The 20771-nt window shown below is 37.2% G+C and overlaps 1 long non-coding RNA gene across 1 annotated transcript in view; it reads left to right on the top strand.

Annotated features, from left to right (window-relative positions):
• LOC141276398 (uncharacterized) overlaps positions 1-20771 on the top strand; it is a 148728-nt gene that overhangs the window by 9644 nt on the left and 118313 nt on the right. Inside the window, exon 2 of the long non-coding RNA XR_012325896.1 lies at positions 2498-2538. This is a non-coding gene — a long non-coding RNA (uncharacterized lncRNA). The remainder of the gene's footprint in view (positions 1-2497; positions 2539-20771) is intronic.

Raw genomic sequence — 20771 nt, 5'->3', positions numbered from 1 at the left:
TTTTTAGGATTCTCTATGTATAGTATCATGTCATTGGAAAACAGTGACAGTTTTACTTCTTCTTTCCCAATTTGTATTCCTTTTATTTCTTTTTCTTCTCTGATTTCTGTGGCTACGACTTCCAAAACTATGTTGAATAAGAGGGGCAAGAGTGGATATCCTTGTCTTGTTCCTGATCTTAGTGGAAATGCTTTCATTTTTTCACCATTGAGTATGATGCTTGTTGTGGGTTTGTCACATATGGCCTTTATTATGATGAGTTATGTTCCCTCTATGCCCATTTTCTGGAGAGTTTTTATCATAAATGGGTATTGAATTTTGTCAAAAGCTTTTTCTTCATCTATTGAGATGATCATATGGTTTTTATTCCTTAATTTGTTAATATTGTGTGTCACATTGATTGATTTGCATATATTGAAGAATCATTGCATCCCTTGGATAAATCTCACTTGATCATGGTGTATGATCCTTTTAATGTTCTGTTGGATTCTGTGTGCTGGTATTTTGTTCAGGATTTTTGCACTATGTTCATCAGGGATATTAGTCTATAATTTTCTTTTTTTGTGGTATCTTTTTCTGGTTTTCATATCAGTGTGATCGTGGCTTTGTAGAATGAATTTAGGAGTGTTTCTCCCTCTGCAATTTCTTGGAAGAGTTTCAGAAGGATGGGTGTTAGTTCTCTAAATGTTTGATAGAATTCGTCTGTGAAGGGACTGGTCCTGGACTATTGTTTGTTGGAGGATTTTTAATTATGGTTTCAATTTCATTACTTGTTATAGGTCTGTTTATATTTTCTGATTCTTCCTGTTTCAGTCTTGGAAAATTGCACCTTTACAAGAATTTGTCCATTTCTTCGTGGTTCTATTTTATTGGCATATAGTTGTTTGTAGTAATCTCTTATAATCTTTTGTATTTCTGCAGTGCCAGTTGTGATTTCTCCTTTTTCATTTCTAATTTTATTGACTTGCATCCTCTCCCTTTTTTTTCTTGATGAGTTTGGCTAAGAATTTATCAACTTTGGTTATCTTCCCAAAGAAACAGCTTTTGTTTTATTGATCTTTGCTATTTTTTTTATTTCTATTTCATTTATTTCTGCTCTGATCTTTATGATTTCTTTCCATCTACTGACTTTGAGTTTTCTTTGTTCTTCTTTCTCTAGTTGTTTTAAATGTAGCATTAGATTGTTTATTTGAGATTTTCCTTGTTTCTTGAGCTAAGATTGTATTGCTATAAATGCTTTTGCTGCATCCCATAGGTTTTGAGTCATCGTGTTTTCATTGTCAGTTCTTTCTATGAAATTTTTTATTTCTTTCATTTCTTCAGTGACCTCTTGATTATTTAGTAACACACTGTTTAGCCTCATTGTATTTGTGCTTTTTTCCTGTAATTGATTTCTAGTCTCATAGCATTGTGGTCAGAAAAGATGTCTGATATGATTTCAATTTTCTTAAATTTTCCAAGGCTAGATTTGTGACCCAAGATGTGATCTATGGTGGAGAATGTTTCATGTGCACTTGAGAAGAGAGTGTCTTCTGCCACTTTGGGGTTGAATGTTCCATAAATATCAATTAGATCTATCTGGTCTATTGGGTCATTTAAAGCTTGTGTTTCCTTATTTATTTTCATTTTGGATGATCTGTCCATTGGTGTAAGTGGAGTGTTAAAGTCCCCTACTAGTATTGTGTTACTGTTGATTTCTCCTTTCATGGTTGTTAGCATATGCCTTATGTATTGAGGTGCTCCTATGTTGGGTGCATAAACATTTATAATTGTTATATCTTCTTCTTGGATTGATCCTTTGATCATTATGTAGTATCCCTCCTTATCTCTTGTAACAGTCTTTATTTTAAAGTCTATTTTATCTGATACGAGTATTGCTACTCCAGCTTTCTTTTGCTTTCCATTTGCATGGAATATCTTTTTCCATCCCTTCACTTTCAGTCTGTTTGTGTCCCTAGGTCTGAAATGGGTCTCTGGTACACAACATATATATGGGTCTTTTTTTTTGTAACCTTTCAGCTAGTTTGTGTCCTTTGGTTGGGGCATTTAATCCATTTACATTCAAGGTTATCATCAATATGTATGTTCCTATTACCATTTTCTTAATTGTTTTTGGTTTGTTTTTGTGGATCTTTTTCTTCTCTTGTGTTTCCTGCCTAGAGAAGTTTCTTTAGCATTTATTGTAAAGCTGGTTTGGTGGTGCTGAATTCTCTTAGCTTTTGCTTGTCTGGAAAGCTGTTGACTTCTCCATGGAATCTGAATGAGATCCTTGATGGGTAGAGTAATCTTGGTTGTAGGTTTTTCTCTTTCATCACTTTAATTGTATCCTGCCACTCCCTTCTGGCCTCAAGTGTTTCTGCTGAAAAATCAGCTGATAACCTTATGGGGATTCCTTTGTATGTTATATTTTGTTTTTTGCTTGCTGCTTTTAATATTTTTTCTTTGCATTTAATTTTTGTTAGTTTGATTTATATGTGTCTTGGTGTGTTTTTCCTAGGGTTTATGCTGTATGGGACTCTCTGTGCTTCCTGGACTTGGGTGAGTATTTCCTTTCTCATGTTAGGGAAGTTTTCAACTATAACCTCTTCAAATATTTTCTCAATCCCTTTCTTTTTCTCTTCTTCTTGGACCCCTATATTTCGAATGTTGGTGCATTTAATGTTGTCCCAGAAGTCTCTAAGATTGTCTTCAATTCTTTTCATTCTTTTTTCTTTATTCTGCTCCTCAGCAGTTATTTCTACCATTTTGTCTTCCAGCTCACTTATTTGTTCTTCTGCCTCAGTTATTCTGTTATTGATTCCTTCTAGTGTATTTTTCATTTCAGTTATTGTGTTGTTCATCTCTATTTGTTTGTTCTTTAGTTCTTCTAGATCTCTGGTAAACATTTCTTGTACTTTCTCAATCCGTGCTTCCATTCTATTTCTGAGATTCTGGATCATCTTTACTATCTTTACTCTGAATTCTTTTTCAGGTAGATTTCCTATTTCCTCTTCATTTATTTGATCTTGTAGGTTTTTACCTTGCTCCTTCATCTGTGACATACTTTTTGGCTCTCTGATTTTTTTTTTTTTTTTTAAGAGTGGGATTGTGTTCCTATCTTACTGGTTGTTTGTCCTGAGGCTTCCAAGACTGGAGTTTGTAGGTTATTGGGTAGAGTGTGGTTTTGGTGCTGAGATGAGGAATTCCTTGAGACCCCACTCTGATGAATATTCCCTGGGGTCTGAGGTTCTCTGTTAATCCAGTAGTTCAGACTCAGAGCTCCCACCGCAGGAGCTTTGGCCTGACCCTGGGCTCATGAACCAAGATCCCACAAAGCACGTGGGATGGCAAAACAAACAAACAAGAGAAAAAAAACAATAACAAAGTAAAAAATAAATTTAGACTAGGAAACTAACAGATATGTTAAAAAGAATATAAAACTAAAAATATAGATGAATCAACAACCAGAAGGTATATCAGTACCACAATAGTAAAAAAGTGGAGGGAACAGAAAATAAAAGGTGGGGGAAAGCCTTGGCTGTAGAGGGCCAGGGCCTAAGCAAGGGTAAGTTTTGGGCAGTGGGCTGGGCCAATGCTCAGGACCCACTGGGCTGGAAAAGGCCCTGGGGGCTGTGGTGGGTGGGCCTTATGCTCAAGGAACAGAAGGAGCGCAGGTGTACCCCCCACCCCTGGTCTCAGACAGCAAGGGACCTCACCTGGGAGCCCAGCAAGATTCCTGGGCTTGAGCGGATGGGGCAAATGCCATTCTCTCCTCTCCTGCTCCTCCAATATGGGAGGGCGCCTCCAGCCTGCCTCTTCTGACCTCCCTGGCCTCCCACCTATGACCCCAAGGACTCATGAGGCCTGGAGTGGGTTTTGGAGGGCAGTGGATCAGCTGGGAGTTCAGCAGGCTTCCCAGGTCCAAGTGGGCAGGGCAATCACCCTCTGCTCCTCTCCCACTCCTCCTGCAGGGTCCCTCCCACCTGCCTCTCCTGATCTCTCCGGTCTCCCTCCTATGCCCCCAAGGAACCACACAGCCTGGAGGGGGCTTTGGAGGGCCTTGAGCTATTATTCTATCATTAACCAATGGCATGAAATTATCAATAATAAGAAAACCAAGTGTAATGATTTTGCTTATAAGAGTATATTCACACATACTTGAAATCTGATTATGCTATAGTATATTTAAAGTCCACTGGGTGTCAGGAGTATGGTTATTAGTCTTGGCTCTACTACCACTCTGTGTGACTTTGGCTTTTTGGTATTTCATAGCTCAGCTTTTATTTATGAAATAAGAATGATAATATTTGGCTTCAATTAATCCCATGGATAGGTAGAAGGACAGAAAAAAGCTATGTGGAAATGTTTCAGAAAATATTTTTAAAATATGAAGGCAAAGCATTAAATATTAGTAATCTTTTAGAAATCAGATTTTCAAAACATGATAGAAAATAGCTTCAATATTATTATTTACCTTTGTTTTTGTTATTATCATTGTTTCTATCAATTTGATCTTTTAAAAATAATCTGTATCTACATATTTGTGTATATATTCAGGTATGTGTGATAATGCCATACTTAGGTCTTTAAATGTTCATTGTACTATTTATAGACACTGGGTAGAAACAAATGTTGAAAAAGAAAGGCAGGGAGGAGGAAAAATGCAAAGATTAATTGTGGGACTGTAGGTCTTTAATCTTACAATAGATAACATCATGGAAGGTATTATTGGCCATTTAAGAATGAAATATATGATTAATATGTGGTATAATAGAAGATAAATGTCAAGTTGGTTGTATTTCTTGGCCCAAATCCATATGACAAACTTAAACAAAGATAAATGTTATTATCTAGGATTTGGATTTTAACACATAGTATAATACATGTGTGGCAACATAGATTTTGTTTTTATTGGAGTATAATTGCTTTACAATGTTGTGTTAATTTCTGCTGTACAACGAAGTGAATCAGCTATATGTATACATATATCCCCTCCCTCTTGGACTTCTGTCTCATCCCACCCCCATTCCACCCATAACATAGATCTAATTGGATAAAGGTTCATATGAAAAAAGGCATTATTATAAAAGAAAAGTAACTTTTTAGGCCACTTCACTAAAATATATTAGGGTGTTCAGTTAAGGTAGATAGTACGTCCACATTGCAGTATTAGATTATTTTTAACTACTTAAAAGGGACAATTGACAACTTAGAATGTATCTGGAGAGGTAAGAGATCTGTAAACCACATATGTGAGGAAATGTGAAGTGCTAGGCCTAAATAGCTTCCCCTCTCAAGTGCTATAATAGCACCTAGTGCATTTTATCATAATTTACAAAACTGTTTACTTCTCTGTAACCACATTAAGCCATAAACTGTGTAACACACCATGTCTCTTATTCACTGTAGTAGCCCCAGTTTCTACCACACATTAATTCTACAATAATCTTCTTCTTAAATGGGTGAATTTTGTTTTTGGAGGAAAAATCTAAAGGATAATATGTCTGGTGCATTCAAAGTAGGAATAGATAAAGCACAACAAACTAAAGTTAATATGGAATGCTTAGAAAGAATTAGAACTGATCGAATGAATGTTTCAGTGACATGAATTTCTACTCAGTTTAAGGGAAGATGTTATAACCATTAGACAAACCCAAATGTTGGAGAGGATGCTTCCAAAAGTAAAGCTGACTCATCAGCAACAGTATTTAACCAGATACTGGATAAGATTGATCAACATTGTTCTGGAAAGAGATTTCTGCCCTGGGGTTGAAGTTTGAATTAAATAACTGCTAAAAGTCTCAAAGCCTGTCTCTAATTGTTATGTGGTTCAATTTGTAAAACAAAAGTAGATAGAATTAAGCATTATCCAAAAGCAATGATTACAGATTTTCTCCATCAAAGATGAGTCACTGTATTGACCGGGCCAGGGCTACAAAAGATGCCTGCCAAGAAAGGTCATTTCCTGATCCACTTGGTTTCCATACTCGGTAGAAGACAGGGAGCTGCATCCAACAAATCCTGGCTTATCTTGTGCTCACCAGCTTCATATTCTGCTTCTAAGGAATGTCACACTTGCCTTTCCAGATCCCTTTCCTTGTTCTGCACTAGCATCATATCTCATTCTCTTTTATAGGATCATTAAAACGAATAAACAGAGTAATTACATTGCCATCAAGTAAGGCTAATCTCATTGCATATATCCTAAATGTCTTAACTGTTTTGAAAACCAGTGTCTGTGTCTCAAATGCAGACAACAAAGGTAATGGCTTTTATACCTAGACAAGCTAGTGGTTTTCTTCTATGGGTTTTTAGATTTGTCACAGGGAAAAAAAAATAATAACTTCTTTCACAATGATAATAGCCTAATGTACATCAATTATTGTGAGACAGCTGAAGCAACTGTGTAGTTCAGGACTGTGTGTTATCTCTCAGGGCCAGAGCAAGATTGCCATTTTTGGTGAGAAACAGCTAGCTATCCATTTACGGCCACCTGATTCAAATAATATGGAAATTCATTTGCTTGTCAGAATTTTTTTGGCTGTGAATTCTAGGAAATGTGCTCTGTGTTACTGCTGTGATGCTCATTTGGGGTCCTTGGTTTTTTGTTTTGTTTTTGTTTTGTTTTGTTTGTTATCTTTTCAGTTCTTTTTTCTCACCCTTTTACTTAACCTATAACCTCCAAGGGACTGCAGGGAAATCCTTGGGTTTTCCCACCTGAACTGGACATTGAAACATCTTTTGTTCCTTATGTGAGAACAAGATGGAAATCATTGAAAGGGGAATTATGTGAATTCAGCTGCTTTATACTTATTTGTGACATAACTGATGCCCTGTGGATTCTGGCTCTGGGGTTCTCCAGAAGCCTCCCACCTCTATTATGGAAAGGCCTACATAGCCATGACAACACCCATGAATATACTCAAGGGCAGATTTCTACTTGGCATTAGGAAAGTCTGCTTTCTCTCTGTAGGGTGAAAGCTGCATTCTAAATTGCTAAGTTACAACACCTAAAGTAAAGAAAAAATTACCAAGCTTATGGGTGAGAGTCGAGGGTATTGTAAGATATAGTTATTTCTATAGTTTAGTTTAGATTGAGAGTGTATTTTCCAACCAGATGGGCTGGGCTTGAATCCTTGTTCCAGTTCTTGTTAGCTATGTGACTTTAGGCAATTTAATAAATTCCCTCTGAAACAATAATAAATAGGACTAGCATCAAAGGATTGATATAAGAATTAAATGTGATAGTGTCTATAGAGGATCTACAACAGTGCCTATTTCATCATGTTCAATAAATTATAACACATTTTTATTGTTACTACTATGACTACTACTATTATTGTACTGCAAAATTATTTAACTCCTCACTGATAAGTGAGATAAACAGCCTTATAAAGAGATGGAGATGCAGGAAATGAGCTATCAAACTCATCCATAGTAAGCCCTCAGTTAGATTTAAACTGATTCTTATAAGCAGATTTACTCTTAATCAGCTGGCAACCCAGCATAGGCACAGCTATTTGGACACTTAAATGACAATTTTAGCCAGGACAACATGAGAAGAGAGGAAGGTTTATCTTTTTCCTCATTGTTGTAGTTGGTTTTATTTGTTTTAAATCCCTTGTCATAGCTCCAGGGCTTCTCAAGTGCAGAGCCAGCTGGGAATAAGTACTTATTTATCCGTTCCCACTGCATAACATCCTCAATATGCTGGAGGATACAGGGAAAATAAAATTACAGGTTACATTTGGCCAAATATTTCTGTCATTTCACATGTTCATTTTGGCTTTTCTTGCCATCAATCTGATGTATCTAAAAATATGGCTAAATTGTCCCTGAACAAGGCCACTCAGTTGGAGCTGTCTTAGTTAGATTTTGGAGCCTACCCAGATTTCAAAAGTTCATCTAGTTTCCATTCTCAGGAATGGATTTTTCAATGTCATTCATATTGAAATGTGTCTGAAAAATGGATGAATTAGGGAGTTTGGGGAAGTGGCATCTCCTCTAGGGAGCACTCCTTTTGCAGGAGCACAGTCACAGTCTGGAAAGAATTCTACTTGTCTTACTATATGATAATAACCTGTTTGGAACCTTAACCAAAAATTGCCTTTATGTGTTTGTGCTCTTTCTGATGTATATATCAGAGATCAGTTTCTGAAATTGGGAAAAATAAAACTAAACAAAAGGTATATAATGCTTTTATTAAGCCTTAAAACCAACTGACCCATATTTTCATGGAGAAAAATGGATAAAATAATACAGAACTGAGAGTTAGGGGAACTACATCAATTAATAATGTTTACAGCAGACAAATATAATGATAGTTGAAAGCAGCGGGTCTCTTAAAATTAACAAATGCGTTAGAGAAGGTTGTTACCATTGAAAACATAGAGGGTGGTAGCAAGAGGTGAGAGGGAAGTGAAAAGATTTTCATTGGGGTTAGACATATAAGTTCAAAAACAAAGTGATTTGTTGATACAAGAAAAATAATCATTTCAATTTACAAACTGAAAACTACTAAAAGGATATAATTGTGGAAATGTATGTACAGTTGACCCTCTGTACCTACAGGTTTCTATCTGATATAATGGAATACTATAGACTGGGTGGCTTATAAACAACAGAAGTTTATTTCTCCCAGTTCTGGAGACTGGAAAGTCTAAAATCAAGGCACTGGAAGATCTGGTGTTTAGTGAGGTCTTGCCTCCTGTTTCATAGATGACCCTCTTTCCTCCGTGTCCTTACATGGTAGAAGGAACAAGAGAGCTCTCTGAGGTCTCTTTCATAAGGGTACTAATCCTACAGTGAGGACTGCACCTTCATGACCTAATCACCTTCCAAAGGCCTCACTTCTAAACACCAGTCCTGATAACCTGCTATTGCTTTATTTTAACCCATGTCTCGTTTGGAGTATTTATCTTGTTTGAACACTGATATTTGGTATTCCTTTAACTATGGTTCTTTATTAAAGGTAGCGATGAGGGTGGGGCTGTGAACCTTTTTCTCTCTTCTAACTTAAGTAAAACTTGGAACTTACAATTATTTAAACATGTATTGCATCATACAAGCAATGCCTGATGAGAGGCATAGTTTCCTTCAATATCCCAGAGCAGTTACAGCCTCAGCCTTTCTTCCTTCATCTGTAGACAGATTTCTCTTTCCTTTGTGACTCTTCCTTCTGTCATCAGAGCCCTATTATCACAACCCTCTGTCCCTCTAGTATAGTCCCCCTTTTCATTAGGGAGCCACCTGGAAGTCTTACCCCTACTACAACCTCATTCCCCACACTCATGCTGTTTAGACCCAAAGCCACAGAAACAGATATGCACATTAAGAGACCCTATAAGCGCTAACTAGCAGATAGTATAAATGCAAACTCACATACAATATACTCAAATAAAATGTTCTTTTAATTCAAGAGATTTTTCTGTGTGTTCATGATATGTTCAAAAGTAAAGCTGTGGGGCTTCCCTGGTGGTGCAGTGATTGAGAGTCCACCTGCTGATGCAGGGGACACGGGTTCATGCCCCGGTCTGGGAAGATCCCACATGCCGCGGAGCTGCTGGGCCCGTGAGCCATGGCCGCTGAGCCTGTGCGTCCGGAGCCTCTGCTCCACAACGGGAGAGGCCACAACAGTGAGAGGACCGCGTATCACACACACAAAAAAAGTAAAGCTGCAAACGAGGCAGAAATAATTTCAAATTTATTCTTTACTGAGAAGATTCCCTACCTTTGTAAAAATAAAAATAACAACCATAGTAAAAAACATGGATCAGCAAATGCTCTGGTCTAAATATTTCTCTGGTGTTCATGCCACAAAATGCCTCCCTGTTCTGGCATTCAATTTTTCCTATAATAGCACACAGAGAAGCAATGCCAGCTTGAAGTGCCAAATAAGGTATCCCTCCTAGGGCCTGGTAAGAATGGGACAATGCCAGCTCACTGGGCACCACATAGAGTTATATTAGTGCTAGTATCTTGATGTACAACTCTGGGGAAATCAGAAAGCCAAGGTTTTGGGCTGTACAAATATGTCTTTCCAGGACTCTTTTTGACTAGTGAGGAGTATTTCAAGTATAGGAAAGTGTTGTAGCCAGACCAATGCCTAGGATAGCAGATTATTTTCTATGAAGTTTAATAATTCAAAAGACAAAATGAAGTTCAGGGACCAAAGGTTGAAATGAACCAAAGATCTCTAATAAAGGCAAGTTATATTATTTAGAAGGATATATGTGGAAGTCCTAAATATTTTACAGGTTGAAATAAAATTCAAGGCTATGCCAATTCCCACCCCCACCCCTATTTCAAATATAATTGCTGAAGTCCTCTAAATATTACTAAAAAATAATGGAGCAACAGGATATGACATTTGAAAGAAATCCCACCACCTCTGCGAAGGATCCTCTCATGTCTCAGCCCCCTGCTGCGTCTGCTTCCTTCACAATTGGCACTTAGACTCTCTGGTCTCAGCAGCATCAGGCTGCCACTCTCACGGATGCAGGGCTTTAACAATATCTGCTTTATAGGTTATCCCTCAGGGAGAAAGGGTTGCTAAGAGAGTGGAAGGAGGTAGGTAATGAGATAAGAGGCCCCTTCCATTCTGCTGAGACCCCATCAGTCAGCCTCGGGACACATTGTTAAGACCTGCTGTGCTGACAGAGGCCATGATTTCCAATGAGATGCAAAACAGAGGTTCTGACTTAGCATGCCTGAAACAGATTCTTAGCACTTTTTGACAGAGAAATGATCCTGGTTATCTTGGCAAGAATCCAGTGTGGTAATTGTATTTCTGTTCACGTATTCTCTCCCAGAATTTTTACTATTAATGGGAATTCTTCTAATACATTATGAAGTGACATGTTTAGCCACCACATTCCAAGCAGAGTATGTCCCCAAGATAGGAAGAGGAAAATAATAATAATCAAATGTTTTTTTTTCTCCATGTACTCATCTTTTGATATTTGTAATGTACTTTGTGTAAAATTCTTATGAGAAAATTCTATCATAACTAAGAAGGAGGGTATCCCACTTTACTAAGAAAAAATTAAATAATAATATGAAAAGGTATTTATGAAAGTCAAGTGGGTAATCAGTAAAGAACCAAGAAAAACAAGGTTATTCCAGAGGACTGAAAAAAATGTGAGTGCTTTCGGTTATTTGGGGGAAGTGCATTATTTATCTAAATGCACTTTTCTTTTTACAACTTTATTGGAGTATAATTGCTTTACATTGTTGTGTTAGTTGCTGCTGTATAACAAAGTGAATCAGCTATACATATACATATATCCCCATATACCCTCCCTCTTGCGTCTCCCTCTCAAGCTCCCTATCCCACCCTTCCAAGTGGTGACAAAGCACCAAGCTGATCTCCCTGTGCTGTGCGGCTGCTTCCCACTAACTACCTATTTTACATTTGGTAGTGTATATATGTCCAAGCCACTATCTCACTGCATCCTGCTTAACCTTCCCCCTCCCCGTGTCCTGAAGTCCAGTCTCTACATCTGTGTCTTTATTCCTGTCCTACTGCTAGGTTCTTCAGAACCATTTTGTTTTTTTAGATTCCATATATATGTGTTAGCATACGGTATTAGTTTCTCTATTTCTGACTCACTCTACACTACAAATGACTCAACTTTGTTTCTTTTTATGGCTGAGTAATATTCAATTATATTATATGCCACATCTTCTTTATCCATTCATCTGTCAATGGACACTTAGGTTGCTTCCATGTCCTGGCTATTGTAAATAGAGCTGCAATAAGCATTGTGATACATGTCTCTTTTGGAATTACGGTTTTCTCAGGGTATATGCCCAGTAGTAGGATTGCTGGGTCATATGGTAGTTCTATTTTTAGTTTTCTAAGGAACGTCCATACTGTTCTCTATAGTGGCTATATAAATTTAAATTCTCACCAACAGTGCAAGAGGGTTCCCTTTTCTCCAACCCTCTCCAGCATTTACTGTTAGTAGATTTTTTGATGATGGCCATTCTGACCAGTGTGAGGAGATACATCATTCTAGTTTTGATTTGCATTTCTCTAATGATTAATGATATTGAGTATCCTCTCGTGTGTTTGTTGGCAATCTGTATTTTTTTTGGAGAGATGTCTATTTAGGTCTTCTGCCCATTTTTAGACTGGGTTGTTTGCTTTTTGATATTGAGCTGCTTGTAAATTTTGGAAATTAATGCTCTGTCAGTTGCTTCATTTGCAAATATTTTCTCCCATTCTGAGGGATGTCTTTTCCTCTTGTTTATGGTTTCTTTGCTGTGCGAAAGCTTTTAAGTTTCTTTAGGACTCATTTGTTTATTTTCGTTTTCATTTCCATTTCCCTAGGAGGTGGTTCAAAAAGGATCTTGCTGTGATTTATGTGATAGAGTCTTCTACCTATGTTTTCCTCTAAGAGTTTTATAGTGTCTGGCCTTAAATTTAGGTCTTTAATCCATTTTGAGTTTATTATTGTGTATGGTGTTAGGGAGTGTTCTAATTTCACTCTTTTACATGTACTTGTCCACTTTCTCAGTACAGCTTATTGAAGAGGCTATCTTTTCTCCATTGTATATTCTTGCCTCTTTTATCAAAAATAAGGTGACCATATGTGCGTGGGTTAATCTCTGGGCTTTCTATCCTGCTCCATTGATCTATATTTCTGTTTTTGTGCTAGTACCATACTGTCTTGATTACTGTAGCTTTGTAGTATAGTCTGAAGTCAGGGAGCCTGATTCCTCCAGCTCCGTTTTTCTTTCTCAAGATTGCTTTTGCTATTTGGGGTCTTTTGTGTTTCCATACAAATTGCAAATTTTTTTCTTTTAGTTCTGTGAAAAATGCCAGTGGTAGTTTGATAGAGATTGCATTTAATCTGTAGATTGCTTTAGGTAGTATAGTCATTTTCACAATGTTGATTCTTCCAGTCCAAGAACATGGTATACCTCTCCGTCTGTTTGTATCAACTTTAATTTCTTTCATCAGTGTCTTATAGTTTTCTGTATACAGGTCTTTTGTCTCCTTAGGTAGGTTTATTCCTAGGTATTTTATTCTTTTTGTTGTAGTGGTAAGTGGAAGTATTTCTTGAATTTCTCTTTCAGATTTGTCATCATTAGTGTATAGGAATGCAAGAGATTTCTGTGCATTAATTTGGTATCCTGTTTCTTTATCAAATTCATTGATTAGCTCTAGGAGTTTTCTGGTAGCATCTTTAGGATTTTCTATCTATAGTATCATGTCATATGTAGACAGTGACAGTTTTACTTCTTTTCTGATTTGGATTCCTTTTACTTCTTTTTCTTCTCTGATTGCTGTGGCTAAAACTTCCAAAACTATGTTGAATTATAGTGGTGAGAGTGGGCAACCTTGTCTTGTTCCTGATCTTAGTGGAAATACTTTCAGTTTTTCACCAATGATAACGATGTTGGCTGCAAGTTTGTCATATATGGCCTTTATTATGTTGAGGTCAGTTCCTTCAATGCTGACTTTCTGGAGAGTTTTTTTTTTTTTTATCATAAAATGGTTGTTAAATTTTTTTCAAAGCTTTTTCTGCTTCTATTGAGATCATCTTATGGTTTTTATCCTTCAATTTGTTAATATGGTGTATCACATTGATTGATTTGTGTATATTGAAGAATCCTTGCATTCCTGGGATAAACCCCACTTGATCATGGTGTATGATCCTTTTAATGTGCTGCTGGATCCTGTTTGTTAGTATTTTGTTGAGGATTTTTGCATCTGTTTTCATCAGTGATATTGCCCTGTAGTTTTGATTTTTTGTGTGACATTTTTCTTTGGTTTTGGCATCAGGGTGATGGTGGCCTGGTAGAATGAGTTTGGGAGTGTTCCTCCCTCTGTTATATTTTGGAAGAGTTTGAGAAGGATAGGTGTTGCACTTCTTTAAATGTTTGATAGAATTCTCCTGTGAAGCCATCTGGTCCTGGGCATGTGTTTGTTGGAAGATTTTTAATCACAGTTTTGATTTCAGTGCTTCTGATTGTTCTGTTTATATTTTCCATTTCTTCCTGGTTCAGTCTCAGAAGGTTGTGCTTTTCTAAGAATTTGTCCATTTCTTCCAAGTTGTTCATTTTATTGGAATATTGTTGCTGTAATAATCTCTCATAATATTTTGTTTTTCTGCAGTGTCAGTTGTTGCTCTCCATTTTCATTTCTAGATCTAGTTGAATTGAGTCTTCTCCCTTTTATTCTTGATGAGCCTGGCTAATGGTTTATGAATTTTGTTTATCTTCTCAAAGAACCAGCTTTTAGTTTTATTGACCTTTGCTATCGTTTCCTTCATTTCTTTTTCATTTATTTCTGATCTGATCTTTATAATTTCTTTCATTCTGATAACTTTGGGTTTTTTTTGTTCTTCTTTCTCTAATTACTTTAGGTATAACTTTAGGTTGTTTTTTTGAGATGTTTCTTGTTTCTTGAAATAGGTTTATATTGCTATAAACTTCCCTCTGAGAAATGCTTTTGCTGCATCCCATAGGTTTTGGGCCGTCTTGTTTTCATTGTCATTTGTTTCTAGGTATTTTTTGATTTCTTCAGTGATCTCTTGGTTATTTAGTAGCATATTGTTTAACCTCCATTTGTTTGTATTTTTACAGTTTTTTTTCCTGTAATTGATATCTAGTCTCATAGCGTTATGGTCAGAAGAGATACCTGATATGATTTCAGTTTTCTTAAATATACCAAGGCTTGATTTGTGACGCAAGATATGATCTATCCTGGAGAATGTTCGACGAGCACTTGAGGAGAAAGTGTAATTCTCTTGTTTTGGGATGGAATGTCCTATAAATATCAATTAAGTCCATCTTGTTTAATGTATTATTTAAAGCATGTTTCCTTATTTATTTTCATTTTGGATGATCTATCCATTGGTGAAAGTGGGGTGTTAAAGTCCCCTACTATGATCGTATTACTGTCAGTTTCCCCTTTTATGGCTGTTAGCATTTGCCTTATGTATTGAGGTGCTCCTATGTTGGGTGAATAAATATTTACAATTGTTATATCTTCTTCTTGGATTGATCTCTTGATCATTATGTAGTGTCCTTCTTTGTCTCTTGTAATAGTCTATTTTAAAGTCTATTTTGTTTGATAATGAGAATTGCTGTTCCAGCTTTCTTTTGATTCCCATTTGCATGGAATATCTTTTCCCATCCCCTCACTTTCAGTCTATATGTGTCTCTAGTTCTGAAGTGGGTCTCTTTTAGACAGCATATATACAGGTCTTGTTTTTGTATCCATTCATCCAGTCTGTGTCTTTTGGTGGGAGCTTTTAATCCATTTACATTTAAGGTAATTGTCAGTATGTATATTCCTATTACCATTTTCGTGTTTTAGGTTTGTTATTGTAGGTCTTTTCCTTCTGTTGTATTTCCTGCCCAGAGAAGTCCTTTAACATTTGTTGTAAAGCTGGTTTGGTGGTGCTGAATTCTCTAGCTTTTGCTTGTCTGTAAAGGTTTTAATTTCTCTGTCAAATCTGAATGAGATCCTTGCTGTGTAGAGTAATCTCGCTTGTAGGTTTTTCCCTTTCATCACTGTAAGTATGTCCTGCCACTCCCTTCTGGCTTGCAGAGTTTCTGCTGAAAGATCAGATATTAACCTTATGAGGAACCCCTTGTATGTTATTTGTTGCTTTTCCCTTGTTGTTTTTAATATTTTTTCTTTGTATTTAATTTTTGATAGTTCGATTAATATATATCTTGGCATGTCTCTCCTTTGATTTATCCTGTATGGGACTCTCTGCACTTCCTGGACTTGATTGACTATTTCCTTTCCCATATAGGGAAGTTTTCAACTATAACCTCTTCGATATTTTCTCAGTCCCTTTCTTTTTCTCCTCTTCTTCTGGGATCCCTATAATTCAAATGTTGGTGTGTTAAATGTTGTCCCAGAGGTCTCTGAGACTGACTTCAAGTCTTTTCATTCTTTTTCCTTTATTTTGCTCTGCAGCAGTTATTTCCACTATTTTATCTTCCAGGTCACTTACCCATTCTTCTACGTCAGTTATTCTGCTCTTGATTCCTTCTAGAGAATTTTAAATTTCGTTTATTGTGTTGTTCATCATTGCTTGTTTCCTTTAGTCATTCTAGGTCCTTTTCAAACGTTTCTTGTATTTTCTACATTCTATTTCCAAGATTTTGGACCATTTTTACTATCATTATTCTGAATTCTTTTTCAGGTAGACTGCCTAGTTCCTCTTCATTTGTTTGGTCTGGTGTGTTTTTACCTTGCTCCTTCACGTGCTGTGTGTTTCTGTCTGTTCACATTTTGCTTAACATACTGTGTTTGGGTCTCCTTTTTGCAGGCTGCTGGTTCATATTCCCATTGTTTTTGGTGTCTGCCTGCAGTGGCTAAGGTTTGTTTAGTGGATTGTGTAGGCTTCCTGGTGGAGGAGACTGGTGCCTGTTTTTTGGTGGATGAAGCTGGATCTTTTTTTCTAGTGGGCTGGCCCGTGTCCAGTGGTGTGTTTTGGGGTGTCTGTGAACTTTGTATGATTTTAGGCATCCTCTCTGTTAATGGGTCAGGTTGTTTTCCTGTCTTGCTAGTTGTTTGGCACTTTTGCTTGCTGTTCATTGAGTGGAGCTGAGTCTTAACATTGAGACAGAGATCTCTGCGAGAGCTCTTGGTGATTGATATTATGTGGGGCCGGGTGTTCTCTGGTGGTCCAATATCCTGAACTTGGCTCTCCCACCTCAGAAGCTCAGGCCTGACACCTGGCCAGAGCACCAAGACCCTGTCAGCCACATGGCTCAGAAGAAAAGGGAGAAAAAAAAGGAAGAAAGAAAAAATAAGTAAATAAAATAAAGTTAATAAAATAAAAATAAATTTTAAGTTATTAAAATTAAAAAATAAAAAAGTAATTAAAGAAAAAGAAAAAAGAGCAACTAAACCAATAAACAAATCCACCAATGATAACAAGTGCTAAAAACTAAACTAAGATAAACATATAAATCAGAAACTAGTCAGTCGCATACAGCACACCCCATGTCTACAGTTGCTCCCAAAGTCTAACACCTCAATTTTGGGATGATTCATTGTCTATTCAGGTTTTCCACAGAAGCAGAGTACATCAAGTTCATTTTGGAGATTTAATCTGCTGCTTCTGAGGCTGCATGGAGAAATTTCCCTTTCTCTTCTTTGTTTGCACAGCTCCTAGGGTTCAGCTTCGGACTTGGCCCCGCCTCAGTGTGTAGGTCACCTGAGGGTGTCTGTTCTGTGCCCAGACAGGACGGAGTTAAAGAGCGCGGCTGATTAGGGGGCTCTGGCTCACTCAGGCTGGGAAGACGGAGGGGTACGGAATGTGGGGCAGGCCTGTGGCAGCAGAGGGCAGCATGACGTTGCAACAGCCTGAGGCTGGCTGTGTGTTCTCCAGGTGAAATTGTCCCTGGATCATGGGACCCTGGCAGTGGCGGGCTGCACAGGCTCCTGGAGGGGAGGTGTGGATAGTGACCCGTGCTTGCACACAGGTTTCTTGTTGTCTCCAGCAGTAGCCTTAGGATTTCATGCCGTCTCTGCGGTCCGTGCTGATAGCCACAGCTTGCACCTGTCTCTGGAGCTCATTTAGGCGGTGCTCTGAATCTCCTCACACATCCCAAAACAATGGTCTCTCAACTCTTAGGCAGGTCCAGACTTTTTCCCGGACTCGCCTCCCTGTTAGCTGTGGCACACTAACCCCCTTCAGGCTGTGTTCACATGCCAACCCCAGTCCTCTCCCTAGGATCTGACCTCTGATGCAGGAGCCTCAGCTCCCAGCCCCCACCCACCCTGGCTGTTGAGCAGACAAGCTTCTCAGGTTGGTGAGTGATCGGCACTGATCGGCACTGATCCTCTGTGCAGGAATCTCTCTGCTTTGCCCTCTGCACCTCTGTTGCTGTGCTCTCCTCCGTGGCTCCAAAGGTTCCCCCGCCCACCCCCTGTCTTCACCAGTGACGGGACTTCCTAGTGTGTGGAGACATTTCCTCTTTCACAGCTCCCTCCCAGAAGTGCACATCTCATCCCTATTCTTTTGTCTCTGTTTTTTCTTTTTTCTTTTGCCCTACCCAGGTACGTGGGGAGTTTTCTTGACTTTTGTGAAGTCTGAGGTGTTCTGCCAGCATTCAGTAGATGTTCTGTAGGAGTTCTTCCACATATTGATATGTTTTTGATGTATTTTTTGGGAGGAAGGTGATCTCCACGTCTTACTCATCCGCCATCTTGAAGGTCCTCTCCTAAATGCACTCTTTAATGCCAATAATTTTAATTAGTTTAGATTACACATGAAATGCACAAATCCATTTTTCTTATAAAAATAAGTGTTACCTCTATTCTGTTACATTTCTCAGAGAAAACCAATACTAGTAATTTGATTTGTTTCCTTTCAAAAAGCATATGTGTGTGCATAATTACATATATGCACCTATAAAAATGTATGTGTGTAATTTTTGTTTGCACAAATGCTACCATACTTTATTTAGGCTCTGTGTATTCTTCTCGCTTAACAGCATTTCTTAAAAATCTGCCACGTCCTTGCACCTACCACCTTGTATATTGAGATTAGTGCTTCTCAAGCTAGTTACTGAAACAGAATTGCTGGGTCAATGGAAATGCACAAAGTAATTCTAAAGTATCTTCCAAATTATCTTTGTAAGCATACCCACTAGGATTTTTTTAGATTTCTGTGCTAAATGCCTCTATAACTTTGTAGCTGTTTATGTAGAGCACCGTGACCAAATACTGCTATAGACTCACCCGTCAAAGCTCAGCTCAAAGGCACCTTCTGCTGAAGGCATCACTATCTCCCAACTATAATCAATCTTTCTCTCATGTGAAATTGTACAATGCTTTACCTGTAATCTTACCCTGGCATTTACATGGGTTCATTGCATTTTAGCAATTCATATGCAGAGTTTATCTCCTCCTTGTCCCCCAGTAAGCTGTAAGCTCCCGAAAGGCAATATTCATGCCATCATTTTTATATTTGCATCCCCACATTCTATAGTTGTGTGCCTTGCTTAGGTTATTCTTCTATAAGTTTCTATTAAATGAATAAAAAGATGAATAAATGAATGCATGGTATAGCACTTCATGTTAGATCAGTGCCTTAAAAATTCCAGGATATATCTGTTGTGTCTATTGTCAATTCCATGGAAGCTTGAGCTGAACTCGAGTGGTCACGTTTTAGTCTATTATCACATACTTGCTCCTTTATGCATCATGTTTTACAGCACTGTTAATGGAAATGATCCTGTATATTTTCAGGGTAGCCCTTGTCATACCTGAAGAAGAAAGCTTGTGAACCCTGTCTGAATTGCTCTCTTTCACCAGCACTATTCTTAGCTGCAGTGAGAGATACATTTGTTATAAGTATTTTGAGTATGTACTTGATTCTGCCTGATTTATATGTCATCACAAAACCTTGACCTCCACCTCCATCCCCCAACCCAGTCAGCAACTTGGACATCAAAAATCACTCAGGCTCTGGGTATCAAGATGCTATATGTCTCAGCAGATGCATGGAAACCATTTCTTCTTCCTTTCCTCCCTCCTTCCTATTCTTTATTCCTTCTTTCTTTCTTTCATTCTCTCTTTCTCTCAGAACTGGAATCATCAGAGAAAATGGTGTGTTTGGAATATGTGAAAATATACTCGCATTAAGCCAGCGATATTATGGGGAACTTATAGATTTTTAAGGGAAAAATATTTTAGCATTCAAAAACTCATATAAAGTATCTAGAGCTGATTCAAATTAGTTTTAGGCAGACCAGCAGTCTGGCTTTCAACACCTCCCATCTGTCTCCCATTTGCAGTCTCTACTAAACCTTTTCATTTTAAGATTTTATTTTTAATGAATTTCCTCTCTTTAGCCTCTTCTATCTCTAGTAATGATAATAACTCTTTAATTATGAAACAGCCTATATTTGTGTAAAGACCTGTGTTAATTCTAGTTTTTATTCTTAAAGAAATTTCTACATTGTAATTCCAATAATATGTTTTATATCTTCAATCTCTGTTACTAAACCTTGTTTAGACAGTAGATACATAATGGTGACTTATCAATGCAGACTGATTTAATTATTCTAGATACTACAGTCTGAATTTACTACAGTCAGCAAAACTCATTCAAGTTGAATGGTTCTTCTATAATGTTGAGTATCTTGATTACAAAATTGTATAATATTAATTATAAAGTTGTATAGAATTTAAATATTCTATAAATAAGGGTTAGTCACAGACATGGTCCTGAAACATATCATACATTGAAGATTTGAATAGCACATTCACTTGTGTAAAATATATTTATATGTTTTCTTCAAAAGTTTTAGAATTTTATTTTTGAGTAAGATTTTAACTCAATAACTGATGATACTAATTCTGTTTTTCATGGTGCTATTTAAAAATATATAAATTTCTCTAGATTCTTATTTCGTTCCTATTTATGTACCAAGCTCTTCAATTTATTTTTACTTTTCCTAGGAAGTTTTGAAACATTTTTAACTTAACTAATGATAACATTAGCCTCATAACACCTTGTTACAGAAAACCTTCCCTGTACGAGCATTATGATAATTAGATCTTCTTTTAGATTGCCTTAAAATTAATATTGTGTCAGTTTTCTAAGTTGTTAGATTTAGAATCACAGTATTCTGCAACAAGTCTGCCTTGGGATAAGTTAAAGTCTAAAAAAAAAAAAAAAAAAGACCCAACGCAGCCATAAATAAATAAATAGAAATTTATTTTAAAAATAAATTAAATTAAATAAAGTCTAGACATACACTATGTGCAGAATGCTATGAGTAATATATATTAATTTTATCTTTAA

This window comes from Tursiops truncatus, chromosome 14 (assembly GCF_011762595.2).
Source record: "Tursiops truncatus isolate mTurTru1 chromosome 14, mTurTru1.mat.Y, whole genome shotgun sequence".
Taxonomy (NCBI): domain Eukaryota; kingdom Metazoa; phylum Chordata; class Mammalia; order Artiodactyla; family Delphinidae; genus Tursiops; species Tursiops truncatus.
This window is presented reverse-complemented; position numbering and strand designations above follow the sequence as displayed.